A 17098-nucleotide genomic window follows, 5' to 3' on the forward strand; every position below is an offset into this window, starting at 1 on the left:
ACTAACTCCAAACACTAATACTATCACTCAGTAAAAGTCTCACGTCAATAAATCTCAGTCCACCAGTTGGCCCTGCTGCAGTCATGTTCATCCATCTTGGAATAGTGGTCAAAGCTCAGGTCCTACAGGCCAGAGGAGAACTAAGACAAAGGATGTTCCTAACAGGTGACTCTTATAACTGACTTGAGCTCAACAGCCAATTAGAAATCAGAACCAGCCAAACTTTCTAGAGGCGGATGTGCAGTCAGGCAACTCACTCATGGAGGGTCTTTCCTCCCAACCTGAAACCTGCAGCTGGAACAGATCCGTAATCAAGGTGTCCTTGGCCAATCAGCCACTCTCTGGGAACGACTATCTCTAGAGATGAGGGCCGACCACTCCTACATCTCCCCAAGAAGCTAGCTCCTTTGGAATCCTCTAATGAGCAACTTTCTCACAGCCACTGGCGTAGCTAGAGGGGGGGGCAGCACACTAAGTTTTGCAGGGAGCCTCCCTGCAGCGTGCAGGAGGCCCCTCCCCTCCCCTTTGGAACCATGTGGGGGGGAATGGAGGTGAATGGCTCTCAACAGGAGGGGCAGGAGGCTCCCTGCAAAACTTAATCCGCCACCCCCCAGCTATGCCAGTGCTCACAGCTGTGTCTGGCTAACAGTTGCAGACCTACCATTAGGTCCAATGGTAATGTGGGGAAATGCCCCATGCGCGAGCCTCTAGGACACCATGGAAGCCTCTCTGAGGCTCCCAACGGGGTCAGAAACTGTGCTTCTGGTTTTCCAGAAGCACAGTTTATAGCATTAGGGAACTTCAGAGAGGCTTCCCCGACATGGTCCTGGGCTGCACAAGGCTTCACAGGCCTCAGGTGAGGGGGGGGGCAGATTTTTGTGCAGGGCGGCAGTGACATCCCACAGGGGGGTGCCATCTCATATCTTTGCCCTGGACACAGGGCTGGGGAGGTCCAGCACTGCTGGCTAACATGGCTCCAGGCAGTTAACATGGCTCTAGACAGAGGCCTATACTTTACTGTTACCCAGTTTTTGCCTTTTCTGTGACAGGCTTGATCCACTGACATGGATCTACGTGGATTTGCACCAGCAACATCACTAGCGTTGGTCTGAGGTGATCCATGAGACCAGGGGTCGCTAAACCTTTTGGCTGAAGGGCCACATCCAATAGCAAGTACAGTGTCGAGGGCCAGAAAAAAAAATTAAATAATACAATTTAAATAAATACATTAGAGATGGAAAATAGATGAATTAATAAATGAATGGGCTCAAATGCCCAGGATTTCTCCAAGCACCAACACAGCCCAAGAAATAAAGCACATACTTAAATGGTCCCCATTCCCCCACCCCAGAAGCACAACTCCAGTTGTGTTTGGTCAACTGGGCCAGAGGCTCTCAGGGGATCAGAGACTCAGGGGATCAGAGAGGCTGGCCCCAAGCTTCATCTGGCCCCTGGGCCGGGGGTTTGGAGATTCCTGCATTAGACCCAACTATATTTGCCCTCAGTGACCTTATCATCACATGCACAATGTAGTTTGTGATTGGCTGGAATCACTCCAAGGAAAAGGTAGGAGGGAAAATGTACCTATTGAGAAAACAATGGTTGGGACCAGTTGCAAAGAGTGACAAAAATGAGTTTTTAAAAAGTGGGTCTTTCCCCCTCCTTAAAAGTACCTTTGTCCTGGAAATGTTTGCAGAGAATATTCGGCACAGCCGTAGTCCAGCTATTCACCACTCTGGCTTGTTCATTCATTTTTGGGATATGATCTTAAGGTCTCGCTGTGCTTTTGGCCATCAAGACAGATGGCATGTTCACAATTTTGAGGTTATTTGTTCTTAAGAATGTCTTCTCAGTTATATGTCATCTTGACAAGGAGGCAGCATCCTAGGTGCCAGGAACATTACAGTCCGGTTGCAGGGTTATAGTGCAGTGACCGGATCAGTGCAGAAGATGTATGGGGTGATGTAGCGATGACTGAGAGCTCGTTCCGGGAGTTGAAGAGAGAGAGAGTCAATGAGCCAAAATGGGGGTCAAGGATGTGCAGCTGGGGCTCCACATATATCAGGCAGGGCTACGTTTCATTTTCCATCATGGAACATTCATCACAGGAATGTGGCTCAGATCCGCTTGATTAAAGACAAATTGGCACTAATTAATTCCAAACACACAGTCTGTGTTACTGTCTTCTCTAGAGAGCAAGAGTGTGGGAAAATACTTCTACTGAGCCTCTTTCTATTTGTGGCCCACCTGCCAACAAACTTAAATAAAATTTGTCTGTTTTCAGGCAGTCTCCTTTTTTAATGGTTCCAATGCATAGAATTGAATCCCCCGTGAAAGCTTTATTTGCTGCTTCTTGTTTCAGCATGATTTCTGGCCTGTCTCTTTGTCCTTCTGTACAACTCTGCAGATATATTTTGCTCTTTGCTGATCCTTCACTCCTCCCCTCCATGGGGTGATTTCAATTACGTGGTACTCCATCTGGCACCCAAGGGGGCACAATTGTTTTAACGTGCGCACGTGCACACACAAACACACACTGCAAAAACCAGAAGTGCCTTTCAACAACTTTAGATAGGACCTCTGAAGGCTCAGGCCTTTTGAGGCCATGGCATCCCCAGGGCTCAGAAGGCCTGCTGGAGGACTTAGAAAGGCACTTCCAGTTTCTGCCACTGCTTCTAGCAGAGCTTCTGAGGGTCGGGAAGACGATGCGCAGCCTCCCTGAACCTAAGAACCCCCGCCCCCGGCACTTCTCAGGTGTGATAACCCCCTGTCCCCCTTAGCTATGCTATAGGCTGATTTAACTGTGTTCATCATTTACTCAAGGATGAAGACATTGCCTGGGTTGTTGATTCTTGTATAGGATTTTGCAAGTAATAGCTGCGCTTCTCTTCCTAACATGCCTGTCCAAAAATGTTTAATGTTAGCATGCCAGAGCTGTCAGAGGCATTCCTGGAGGGGGGCAAAACAGCAAGTGTCTTCAGGTGCCTGGACATCCATGTAAAGCGGCTCCTCCCCCTCTGAGCCATTTGGGAAGGCAACAGCAAAGTGGAGGATCAAAGTGGTGGAGATGCCTCCGATTTGCTTTCGTAGGTGTGACTGGCTCAGAAGTGGAGGGGGTGTTCAGGAGCCTGAAGACACTTGCTGTTTTGCCCCCCTCCAGGGACACCTCTGAGAGCTATACATCTCTGGGGACAGCCAATACTGATGGAACCCCAGACCTTCCTAGTGTTACAATGTTTTTCCTGGAAATGGCATCTGCCCCTCTATAAAAGCTGGAGTACCAAGGCAGGTACTGCAACTCCCATTCTGCTGCCTCACGTGTATCCCCACTCACCCTCTTTTTCTATCTGCTGTCACAAGGGTGAAAGGCTACATGCAGCAATGGTGCATGAAGCCTAGTAGATCCATTATCTCTCAGAGCTCTGGACTTTATAAAGGTGAGATGTACGATTTGTGTCCCACCAAGACACCTGCTGCCCCTGAACTGTGTATAATAACCTTCTGAAAATGTCGATGAACCTCGTGTTTTGGCCTCCTGCCTGCAAGTGCAGAAATGGTGGAGGAATGTCTTCTTAGGAATCGAAAAGGCCACAATGCCTGGAAGCTGGGCAGCTTCAACAGTCACCATGTTGTGCCCGGAAAAGCTAAGGAGGATCAGCTTGGGTCTCACCTTAGGTGGATGACCAGAAGCAGCTGGCTGGAGATGAAGGCATATGGAATGGCAAGAAATGGATAACATCCTGAGAACTAGCAGCCTGTGTTTTGCAGCTGCATGTGGAAGCTTGGAAAGCACAAGAGCTGGGCAGCCAGAATGATGACTGCACAATGAAGGGAAACACTTAGAGAAATGGATGGTTCTATGAGTTTCTCTCATAGAAAAACAGTTGTAAAATTGTCATTTTTTTTTTTTTAAAAAAAGGGGGTTTATGGTCAGCCTGGCTATGTAAACCACCTTAAGTCTAGGAACTCATCTACAAGCGTACAAGAAAAGGGGTGTATGCATAAAGGAAAGTCACACCCTAGACAAGATTTGATGATACCCTCCTGTTGTGAACCGCTAGCAACTGGAGGTTTGCAACACTGGTCCCCAGCCACTGTGTGAGTATGCTGTGAGTTATCGCATTTATTGAAACCAAACAGTCTGATCCACAACCCAGTTGAGTTTCAATAGCAGTAAATCAGCTGAAATTCAAGTGCTTTGACTTAACAAGGTTGTGGACTTGGCAGCAGATCTTTAGTTTACTAGTGCCTCTTTTTCACCCATATTGTTAATGTCAGGTAAAGCCGTAGCTGTCTTTTCTAGGAAAAAAAAAATTAAAACTGGACATTAAATCACTTGGATAAATAGGATAAACCAGTGATGCGCTATGGGGAATTTAGAACTTGAAGAACAGAATCAAATCTTACTCAGATATTTGTTAAGAGTTTTCTGTTCAGAAGCTTCCCCTACCAAACTCTCAAAAGTACCCTTCAAACTTCCTGAGTTTAAGGAGTATGACTTCAAATTGGCGTGAAAGCAAGGACCAGGGCTGGCCCACCCTAAAGGCCAATTGAGGCACTTGCCTCAAACAGCAGGGTGGTGGTGGACACCCCATCCACTCACCTCTGCTCTTCCTCCTCCTGTTCCCTGGGTTGGACAAGGAAGGAAGGGAATTAGCCTTTTTCATTTTCCAGTCCAAGGAATTGGAGTGAGGGGAGCAGAGGTTGGCACATCACTAAGAAAGGGGAACAGTGTTGGGCATGCTGGTTGAATCAGCAGAAATTACTGAGCCAGCCTTGGACTATAAAAGGACTTTGGGCCATTAGCTCACATGTGTAATGTTACTTGGGATTCCCTTTAAATTTCCTTCTTGTCAAACTGTCAAGGTGTTTTTTTGCACTCAGGAGTGCTAAAAACCAAATCAGAGTCTTGTACAATCAATCAATCAATCAATCAATCAATCAATCAATCAAGGAAGAAAGAAAGAAAGAAAGAAAGAAATAAATAAATAAATAAATAAATAAATAAATAAATACACGGATACTACCAAGTTGGAAACTTGTTGATACTCAAATGGCAAGTCTTGTCTCTCCCTGTCTCACTGCATGCTTATTTATATTTCGATTAGCTCCACCTCCTCCAGCTGGTGATTTTTTTCTTCACATTTTTATACTGGTCTTCCTCCAAGGAGTTCAGGGTAGTATACACAGTTCCTCCCCTCTTTTTTTTGGTCCTCACAACAATCCTGTGAGATAGATGAGGCTAAAAAATAGTGACTGTCCCAAGGTTATCTGGGATGCTTCATAACTGTGTGGGGATTTCAACCTCAATCTTCCATGTTTAAGATCTTCCAACTCCAGAACTGCTACATGGTCCAAACATCTCCCATCTTTAGAATCTTATGCAAAGTGAGAAGATTGGGTTCAGCATGTTCCCCATGGTGGAGGGGTGGATGATGCTTTTATTTTGTGCAGGATTACAAGGACGGGAGAAAGGCACACAGCCTGCTTTCATGTCCAGCACTGAACCTCAGGTTGCTTTATAATAACCCTGTCCAACAGAGGCAGCCAGACCAAGCAAGCCTGTAGGCTGACAGGGTGTGGCATAGCTGAACCAGCCCTTGATTAACTACTTTCACTTGTTTGCATGTCTGTCTTTTTCTTTGTGAAGCTATGAAGAACTTGCTACGAATCATCTTTTAGTTTTACGTCTGTCTTTGCCCCAACTATGCAAGACGTGGAGAAGGATCACTGATTCTGCGGTATCCTAAAACTGTGTGCCACAGCCCTATTGCAATCATTCAGATTCCAGTCCTTGAAAAATTAAATTTTATGAGAACAATAAAACTTGCTTAAGCACAAGAATATAAGTCAGTAAAGCTCACTGAACTCTGAATGCTTTTAATGAACCCCCTAAAAATCTATCTCAGGACCATAAATTGCTCTTTAACTAAATTTTTCATTCGTGCAGTTCTATAGATAGGATCTTGATTTGAGCATGAAGGTTTTGAAGTGAGCAGTCATGGAAAGATTGTGGCATGGACCAAAATGGGCCACATTTCACTTTCTCTTTGAAATCCATCTTGCAGCACAGACTCCAGAAATACTGCCAAATCCTTCCTAAATTCCCCCGCAATGATGCAGCTCTGTTGCATCCTGCAGGGGGAGTTTTAGCTCCTGGAGGTCTCCTTGGGGTAAGGGGACATTTGTCCCCTTACCTTGGATAAGTCCTAGCAGCCACTATGAGTCAATTCAAACCAGCACCAGTGAAATTGCTGGCTCAAGGTGATCCATGTCAGTGGATCAGGCCTGGGAAGCGGGATAGGATATGGCAGGTGCCAGCACCTCTGATCCCACCCCTTCCCAGGTCCAATATGCCCGCCCCTCCCCCATCACTGCCCTCCCCACCTCATGACAATTATATTCTGTCATGGAACTCAAGGCACCCCACATGGGGTTCCCAAGAAGTCCTCCATTCAGTCACTGACCAGATCAAGCCTTCAGCAAGGTGACTCAGTCAATGCCCCCAGACACCTAAAAGGCATAATTTGCAAGACCTTTCCATAAACTCGTTCTTTTCAGGATTTGCAAAATAATATCTAATACATCTGCAACCCTCTCAGGAAAACCATAAGTTGATTCATACCTGGATCTGACACTGGGAATAAATAATAATAATAAGAAGAAGAAGAAGAAGGAGGAGGAGGAGGAGGAGGAGGAGGTTGGTATTTATATACCACCTTTCTGGTCATCAGATTACTTCTCTGACTTTATTCAAGGCGGTTCACATAGGCAGGCTATCTCTAAACCCCGAGGGGATTTTTACAATAACAGAAAGGTTCTGTCTTTCAAGAACTGCACAACATTTCAGATGAGTCTTTCACGGTCTGGTATCACTTCTGGCCCCCAGTTGCCTCCCACACTGGTTGACAAGCAGCTCCTTCATCTCCCACTTGAAGGGCAGCCAAGACACTTCTTTGCTCACACCAAAGAGCAGGTGGAATAACTCAGCTCAGCTTGTCAGCTGCTTCAAGGTCTTGCCATTTACAGAGCTGTCAGTGGCCTTGAACTGGCAACCTTCAGATGTTATCTTTGGGCTAACGGAGGCTCTACCCTCTAGACCTGCCCATGGTCATCACATGGCTCATGGTCCAATAGCACATGGTCCAAGCATGTGGACCCTAAAATACAGCTGTTTAGCTTTTCAAAAATGTGGTGGTTAACTCTAACACTCACCCTCTAGAATGAATTTCAGAAATGATCGTAATGACAACAAATTTATAGAACTCTGAACTGTCAGCTCCTCCTCCCTGATCCTAAGCATCGCAAAGCATGAGGGCTACTTCCTAGATGTAGTGGGCATGATGATGTACTGCAGAGAAACTAATTTGGTTCCTCCAGTTCTTTTTTGGGTCTAATTGACTAGCTTCCATTCCCCAGAAGTGCCTAATGAATTATGAAGGTGTTTCTCCTGAGTACAATAAACAACATATTTTACGAAGGGAGACCTTATGTTCAATGCACACCCAAGGCATCAATTAAACCTCTGCATTTCCCATCTGCAAAAGGCTGCTGAAAATGAAGGTGGGGGAATGGCAGGTTGGGTGCTCATTGGAGCCCTTTTCTTCTGTGAGAGTAGATTTATATGATGCCATAGGTTCATTGGCTCCTTCCATGTGGCACAGCTCTCAATGTAATGACTGATCTGCTCTTCCACAAAACCATTATGCTCCTTTTCTTTCTTTCTTTCTTGCAATGTGCCCTTTGTTTGGGAAAGCAGCAGATCTCACCACTTTGAAGCATTTTAACCTATTTCAAGCCTATGATTACATTTGCAATTCATGCTATGTGGAGTATAGAGAAGACTGTATCTAAATCCCTGGACGGGGCAGAGATAGGAAAAGAAAGGGAAAAAAATAGTCTTAAAAACAACTCTCTCCATTTTAATCCTAAAAACAAGCAACTTTCTGTTACTTGCTTAAATGCTTTAAAAAGATGTTTGGGACAGAATCATAATAAATCACTGTGACTGCTTATGAATAGCCAATGGGAAGGGTAAAAAGTATTAGAATCAGTATAAGAGGAAAGAAAAAATTCTTCCATTTAAAAATAAGAGACACGATTCTGGAACACACAAGCCCTCCTGATTGGAATACGGATATACGGAATACAGAAACTCTCCATGAAATGTCAACTGCATTATAAAAATTAGTTTCATTTGAAAATTATCATATATATATATATATATATATATATATATATATATATATATATATATATATATATATATATATATATATATATATATATATATTATTACTATTACTATTAATATATTTCACTTTGGGTGGAACCCTGACATGTTCTTTAAATTTCACTTTCTTAAAATCCTGGGATCAACTCTATGCCGCCTAGATAGCTGCAGTCAGGGTAGGTACACACAGGAAGACCAATCCTAAGCTGCGCCAATGCAACAGGGCCAGTGCAGTCATATTGCAGCCTATGTGCAAATTGAGCAGGCTAGAGGCCTCCTTGAAGTAAGGGGACAAATGTCCCCTTGTCCCAGGGACAGCCCCAGCTATGGCTACAGGTCTATTTGGACCTGTGCATGCTAATTCGTTGGTGCAAGCCAGTAGTATAGCTAGGGGGAATAAACAGTAAGTACTGCAGGCACTTCAATGTGCCGTGTAAGCTGCCCCTCCCACTTGCCATCGGAGCTATTTCGGGCAGTGATAGCAATGTGAGGGAGATGCCATTTGGTTCAGGAGCACCTGCAAGTTGCTGTCACTGCCTGGAATGGCTTCAACAGCAAGTGGGAGGGGACAATTATTAGGTGCGTTGTAGTGCCTGCAGTACTCACCATTTTGTCCCTCTTTAGCTATGCCACTGGAACAAGTTCAAGCAGATCCATGTCGGCAGATCTGGCCCAGGAAGGGGGATAGGATATGGCACCCAATCCTATAGGATTGGCCTGTAAATGTGTGGTGAAGAGCAAGATAAGAAGGGCCCTGCTGAATTAGACCAAAGGCCCATCTGGTCTAACATTCCATTTCCCACAGTGCCTTGGGAAGCCCACAAGGACCCAATAATCCTCTCTTGCCATTGGTCCCCTGCAACTAGTACTCAGAGACATTCAGCTTCTGAATCTGGAGGTAGCCTTCATGACTAGTAGCCACTGATAGACTTGTCCTCCATGAACTGGTCTACTTCACTTTTAAAGCTAGTTAAGCTAGTAGCTATTGCCACTTCCTGTGGATGTGAACTGCATAGCTTAATGATGCATTATGTGGAAAATTACTTCCTTTTGTCCATCCTAAATCTCCCACCAATCAGTTTCATTGGTTGATGGCTACTTCTAGGGTTGTGTGTGAGAGAAAAATTTTCCCTCTATACACAATCATCACACCCTGCATAAGGCTATGGGAGCAGCTGGCACTTTTTGTGAATGATATTCCTTAAAGTTTTGTGCACATGGTATGGAGATTGGGTCCAAGGCTTGCTGCCACTATCCCTTTCCCCATTCTATCTGTTCAGTGACCCTGATTGCATTGCAATTGTCTGCATAGGGCTATAATGCACTTTATATCCCCATATCCATATCAGAATGCACCTCATTTTTCAGGAGGATATAACACGGGAAGTTGATTTCGACACCATATGATCTCCTCAACTAATGATCTCTTGATTTCCATTCCATTAAGGACAAGGGTGTTGTTCAATTTTTGCCCTAACAGGATTTAATGACAGATCAGCCAAAGCAGAATTCCATCATTTTGTAATCCTGTAGATGTTGTGTCTGGATTCATATCCCGCAGGCATTATTCCAGGACATGCTAGGCTTGTCTTGTCTTACCTCCTTGTTGCCTTGGGATTGGCCTGTGATACTGATATATGCCTGGCCTGGAGTTGCACAGGATTGATTGTGAGCTCCTTCATTACCCAATTGAAACATTGAAAAGGCAGGGTATGTAAGCCATGACTTGAACTGATCTGGATATTATAGAAACAGAAGCTATGGATACCCTTGCAAATGTGTAGTGCATCTAGGACTATGCAGCAATATGGCACCGCTTTGGTTATGTGGTATTATGCTCAGCACTCTCCTGAATGCACCACATATGCATGATTGCACTGGGAGTCTTTGGAAAACCCTGAGTGTCAGGCCCTTTCCAGGACCTCTGATCTCATTCAGGTGGTAGGGACAGACAGCAGGGAGGATTCACTTATTCTTTTCAGACTATTGCCTTTGCATATAGAAAGTAGGTCCTGGCATGCTGATCACATCACCCATGCCCATCCATTTCTAGAAGCTTCTGAAAACACCCAGGTGCCACCCAGGTGCCACCCAGAACACCCAGGTGCCATGGGATCTAAGAAATCACAACTACCTGCCCTTTGAACCTGTATCTGCTCCTCCTCTGGGATTTCATTGAAGTCAGAACTGACCTTCTAATTCAGGTGGCAGATTATTCCTCACCATTCTGGGGGGACAATTGACCTGCTCTTACAGCCCAATCCTATCCACACTTTCATGGGAGTAAGCCCCATTGACTCTAAATGGACTTACTTCTGAGTAGACATGCATAGGATTGGGCTGTTAGTTGAGAACAAATAATGAAAGGTTTGCTGTAGGAGCCAATTGACCTTCTACTTGAAGAGGGGGTAGCAAGGCAGGCTGGGCTGTTTAATTATCCCTCTATCCATCCTGCTTTCCTGATGCTTTATTCTTATTCTTCCCCTCCTTCCCTTTGAATTCCCTGGTGGAGGTAAATTTGCTAAATACTTTTTCCTCTGAATTGGCTATATATATATATATATATATATATATATATATATATATATATATATATATATATATATATATATATATTTAAATGGCAAGGTTCTTGCTTACATCTGCCTCCAGAAGCCACACAGACTGATGGGTATATTAGCGCAATGTTATCTTTTCTCCTCTGACAAGATTGTAACATGAGCCACAAAGAGAGCTCCTATTCCCTTTGGGGAAGAACTCTCTGCTGACAACAACTCAAAAGGAGAAAGGCTGCCTTGTACCAAATCCGTCGAGATCTCGAGATAAGTCTCACTTACATGTCGCCAATGCTTGTACCACAGAATGTAATATTAAAGGTTATGTTTCGCTGGGCTCAAGCAGAATTTCTTAACTTGGGCGAACATGAGCGGAGAGAGCCCTGTTGAGATTTGACATGACAACTGCGCTCATCTAACTGAGGCTCCGCTTAGACTACAGATGTCCGTTTATAGTGGAAAAATCTTTCACACTCTTTGAAACACTTGAAGGACATATCACTCGAGGGAATCACCTTACTTCCCTGTCTCAGGACAAAAAGCATTCTTCTTTATGTCCAAAAAAAAAAAAATCTCAGCTGATGGTTTCCCCCTGTTCAAAGTTCATGAATGATGGTTCATTATGAATGTATAAGATCAGTCATATTTAATGACTATTTATAATGGTGCCAAGGGGGGAGGATGGTTTCTTCAGGATAATCAAATGTTCATTCTGATTTCTTGCTCAATATTTTCATGGTTTTGACTTGGGGGGGGGATTCTGTGTGGGGGGGAAATATCTGTCTGGGGGGAAATTCTCTTTGCACAGAGAAATTCTGTGCAGTTGTGTAACCCAGTTAATCTTTTGAAAAAATATTTCAGCTGATAATAGCTCTGTTGTTCTAAAGAACACTGTATTTGTTAGTTGACAAGAGACTGAATATGTAACTTTTTCACTTTGATAGCTGTAGATACCTAAGTGATGAGGAAAAAAAACACACGCACGCCTTAATCTGCTGGTTGAGAAAAGCACATAAACAAATGTGTATCACCACAACAGCAGTTGGTGTCAATACGGTGCTAGTGGCCAATTGCCCCCTCCCCCCGCCTTGTGCCTCCAGGCTGAGGCTGGGGCTGCGATTGGTCATCGCGGCTGGGGGGAGGCGGAACCAGAGCGCCAGCTGGGAGCGTGCGCTCCGGCTGGGCTCAGTTTGCTCCCGGCCAGCAACCCCACCCGCCAGCCCTGTTAACCAGTCTGGGATTAGCTGGTCGCTTGTCGAGGGCCGGGTAGGAATTTTTTGTAGTCATCTTGATTGGCCCTGAGATGTCTGTTTTTTCGCCTACTTCAGACTGGCAAAGGGCGGTGCGGTCCTTAGGCCTGAGGTGGGTTCAGTCTCTCCCAGTCTTGAGGGGCAGGATATGTGCGGGGCTGGGTAGGTAGGGATTTGGCTCGGTGTCCATCCAAGGCAGCAAGGTGAAGGGTAAGCCTGAACCGCTCCCATGAAGCCTGACTGGCTCCAGGAGGAAGGCAGGCGAACCCCTTGCCTGAACTGTCAGGCCGGTGAGGCTCAGTCGACTGGTCTGAAATCCAGCTGCCTTGTCCCCTTTGGGGGGTGGCGTTGACAGATCTAAGCTGGCAATTGAGGGCTGGGGCCTCGAGCCAGGCTGTACACCCAATGAGTTTGCAGCGGGAGGCAGACAGCTAGGACCATTTCCCCCATATAGCCCCGCACATTTGATGTTTATAGTTTATTGCCCTGCTGCAGTTTAAAGCTTAATAAAGTGGCCCATTTTTCATCCAAGCCGAAGTCTGGTCTCTTTATTACGGGTGTGGGGGTGAATGGCCAGGAAGCTGTAGCACATGGACCAGTTGACAGCAGAGACACATTTGAGAATTCTGGATGTTTAGAATGGGGGGGGGGACCCATGAGAGGGACATGCAGAATCAATGCACTGGAGCATGGGGTTCCCTCCCTCCCCTTTGCTTTATTTGTGTGCCTTTACCAAGGGGCGAGGAAGGGCAGGGTATCAATATTTTAAATAAAAGCAACTGTTACCCTGCACATGCCCAATCTCATCTGATCTTGGAAGCTAAGCAGGGTCAGGCCTGGTTAGTACTTGGATGGGAGACCGCCTGGGAATACCGAGTGCTGTAGGCTTATTCCATAGTCTTTCGAGACTGAAGGTTGCCAACCAAATGCTTAGAAAGGAGGAGTAGCTCTCATTTTCAGACAGCTTTCTTTTTGGGTACACACACATAGGACTGCACTGTGAATGTGCTTATGGAGTACACTTTTGTGTGTGTGTGTGTGTGTGTGTGTGTGTGTGTGTGTGTGTGTACCCACAAGCTTCTGTTTGTGTCTACGAGATTGTAGTAATGTACAGAGTGTGCAGTCGGCCCTTCTCATCCCTGGTTTTTCCATCCATGAATTTGACTGGCCGCAGAGGGCCACCATGCACGAGAAGGTCCCTGCCAATCCTTTAAAGAAATAAAAAAAATACCAGAACTTCCACTAATGCTGAAGGCCAATCTATAGCATGTCACATACTGGCTACTGTGAAGTATCACTGAATTTTCTTGGGGTTCATTTGTAAAGACCACAAAATTCATTTGGGATCACCTGTTAGCCCTAACCCAAAAAAAAAGTCACTTTTTTTTCTGCTTCCAAATGAGGGTCAAGCTTCTTGCTTCTACAGATGTGAAGTAGCCCTTTTATACATTTTACTACCTTTTACTGGCCTGAAATCAAAATCAAAATGTTTGATAAAGCAAACCAAATCATAATTCTATTGTCATGAGTGCCTTTATATTTCAGAGCGCCAGTTTGCCTGCCTGCTTTGAGAGCATATTTACAGCATGCACTAAACATATGTTCAAAGAGTAATCATTTTTAATTTGTGTGTGAACACAATATTTGAATGAACTGTTGGCTACTGGTCATGAGACGCAAACATAAAATTATGCAGGAAGCATCCTTTGAAAAGGAATAGCTTTTAATCGGTAGGCACTCTGCAACACTTCAGGCATTTCAGCCTACTTATTATCTTGTTCTGATTTACCAAATTGCTTGTCTTCGCACTGAGACAAAAGTTCACAAAATGAACCTTGGTGACAGTTCGATTTTCACAGTGGAAACATTTTAATAATTCCCTATTTTTTTTTCCCCCAGGCGGCAGTCATACATCTGATAAAAATAGGGTAGTACATTGGAAAACACTTCATGGGCTGGTTTGGATGATACATCGCAGCTGGCACCACCTATATGCAATTAAGGAACTGTGGGCTAACATCTCACACCTCCCCAGTGCAATATCTCCCTCCTTCTAAGCATGTGGAGGATGATTCCAAGAAAGAGAGGGTAAGCAGAATATGCGAGTGCACATCCTTAATCATTCCTGAGTGAGGATGGCACAAGCATATCATCTGAACCAGCTTCATATTTGCTGAGTTATTAGAGGGCATCCATAAGAACATAAGAAGAGCCCTGCTGGATCAGGCCAAAGGCCCATCTAGTCCAGCTTCCTGTATCTCACTGTGGCCCACCAGATGCTTCATGGAGCACATAAGACAACAAGAGACCTGCATCTTGGTGCCCTCCCTTGCATCTGGCCAACTTCTAAAGGCAGTCTCCTTCTAAAATCAGTTGTTGCGCATACCCATCATGGCTTATAACCTGTAATGCAGGATCTCTCCAAACCAATCCAAATTCCCCTCTGGGCAAGTACAGGATGAGACAGCCATGGCATGGCAGACATGCACTGTCACTGCTCTGACTGAGGAATCAGTCCATTGTTCCATGGTTAGCTGGAACAACAGGTAACATGTGCAGGCTTCTCATTGGTTTCTCAAGTCACCTGGGATGAAACTCTGCAGCAGTAGTTCTGACCAATATATGGGGCTGGTGCCCTGCTGTAAGGAGTAGGCTGGTCATACCCACTAGAGATGGATGAGCTGGTTGAAAGCAGCATGATCCATTAGCGTAGTCAGATGAAGGGGAAGTGCAGTAACTATTACAGGTGCCGCAACACACCATGTAAGTAGCCCCACCTGGTCAACCCTCAACCCCTCCCGCTCAACCATCAGAGCCATTGGGGCAGTGACAACAACACACAGGAGCTTGCTGATTGGTTCAGGGAGTACCTGCACATTGCTATCACTGCCCCAGATGGCTCTGACAGCAAGTGGCAGGGTCTGCTTACACGGTGTGTTGCAACACCTGTAATACTGACAATGCTGCCCCTGTCTAGCTATGCTACTGGCCTGATCTGATATTGTCCCCCTCAAAGTGACAAAATCAGATCACTTACTGAGCCTTATTGAGGCTAGATGAATGCCTTTGCCAACTCTCCCACTCTCTCCACTAGCATTCCATTGCCCCAAAGGCACACTGCTCTTCATCAGGCACCTTAGCTGCCAGTCCATGTGCATTTGTCCAGACATCAGATGAAGCTAGACAGGTGATCACTAACAGGGGTCTTCAGCAAAAACCAAAAGGTGTATCACTTCTACATTATTTATAGTTTATATCCACGTTTTTGAGACAAACAGGTTGTTCCCATCCATTTCCCATCAATCAAAACTTCAGCAGAGTGCTGGTGGCAGGTACTGCACATAAGTTAAAATGAGTAACCTCAGGCTTACAAATGGAAAAGACAAGACACATAAGAGAGGGATATGTAGGGGAAAGGCAGAGCCAGGGGAACAGTTTGACAATGCCAGAATGAAGTGGTGAGTTGGAACAGGGAGTTCTATTCAGTCTGGTCTTTCTGCTGATGCTCATGTTTGGGTGAATAGAAGTGGTGCCATCCAGTGGCTCTTGTCCTCTTGCAGATGGCGGAGACCAGAGTGGTTTCCTCCTCACATTCACAGGCTGAGGGCAAGTTTGGGAGTGGAGTTCTCTTTGGCAAGCTCTTTGCAGCTATCTATTCTCCAACCAATGACTGGGGCTAGGGTGTCTTCCTCTTGCCATGGCGTTGGTCCTGAGAAGGAGAAGATGCAACTACCCAGTGGCCATTGTTCCTTTGGTTGTTGGTAGAAGTCAAATCAACCTTCTCTATTCAAAATGTTGAAATCTAGATTTGTTTGTCTGGCTGACCATGTACTAATGCAGCCAAGTGGATCTCCTCTTGAATCTTTACTGTATCAGTGGTTCCCAAACTGTGAGCCGTGGCTCCGAGGAGCCATGGTAACCACCCAGGGCAGCCATGGAATCCTCACGACAAACCTGCTATATAATGTTTAGGATTGTAGCCCTAATGGGGAGCCATGGCCAATGGCCCAGTAGGTCAAGGGAGTCACCAGTTGAAAAGTTTTGGAACCCCTGCCATAGGTAAATGTGGTAGATCTTTACCGTAGAACAAATATGAAACAAGCACACAAAACTGCACATCTATTTTTCTATCTGGTTTCATTCTAGAGCCTACCCACGAACGTGATCAATATATATTTTGCAAAGGCTACTAATTTAACAGAAGATGTGCTGTGTAATACATTCTTAAGTGTATATAAAACACTGCAAATTCTATTGGAATAGTTAAAAAAAAGAAAACTGCAAATTGTATTCCTCCCACCCACCCACCCCTTTCTCGCCAGCGTTGTTAGAAATGAGTGCTTTGCACTTCTTTCATTAATTAGCTGGCTGATGGTCTATGGCCAACTCTACAGCTCACTGAACAGCCTCATATTAATATCCGGTAGCTTTGTCACTTTACGCAAATGCCACGCACCTTCTCTGCATATAAGCAAACAGCAGCTCAGTAATGAGAAACTGGACTTTTTTTCTGTCAAAGAAATGATAAAGAAAGGGTGAAAGACAAAGGTTCCCTTTTCCAGTACATTCAGTTACGGGTCCAGAAGAATAGTTTAGAACAGTTTTTCTCAAACTGTGGGTCAGGACCCGCTGGGTGAGACATGAGCCAATTTAATGTCAGTCCTCATTCATTTCAATATTTTATTTTTTTATTATTATTTATTATTTTATTAACAGTATTTATATACCACTTTTCCATGAAAAGTTCACAAAGCAGTTTACAGAGAAAAATAAAATAACTTATTAATCTATTAGACTCGATGCTACCATGGTATGTGACTGCATCTGGGGAAATGTGAAAGACCTTTACTTTTAACAAGCTACTATGTATATTCTTTTAACAATGATAGTCAATAGGACTTATTCCTGGGTAAGCATGGGTAGAATTGCAGCCTAAGTTGTTAAAAATTTTCCTGCTTGATGATGTCACTTCTGGCCATGATGTCACTTCCAATGGGTCCTGACAGATTCTCATTCTAAAAAGTGGGTCCCGGTGCTAAAAGTTTGAGAACCACTGGTTT

The 17098-nt window shown here is 44.8% G+C and overlaps 1 pseudogene; it reads left to right on the plus strand.

Annotated features, from left to right (window-relative positions):
* Positions 1 to 12806: 12806 nt before the first annotated feature.
* LOC136654640 (5S ribosomal RNA) lies at positions 12807 to 12926 on the plus strand (annotated as a pseudogene).
* Positions 12927 to 17098: the final 4172 nt, after the last annotated feature.

Source organism: Tiliqua scincoides, chromosome 5 (genome assembly GCF_035046505.1).
Source record: "Tiliqua scincoides isolate rTilSci1 chromosome 5, rTilSci1.hap2, whole genome shotgun sequence".
In the NCBI taxonomy this organism is placed as follows: Eukaryota; Metazoa; Chordata; class Lepidosauria; order Squamata; family Scincidae; genus Tiliqua; species Tiliqua scincoides.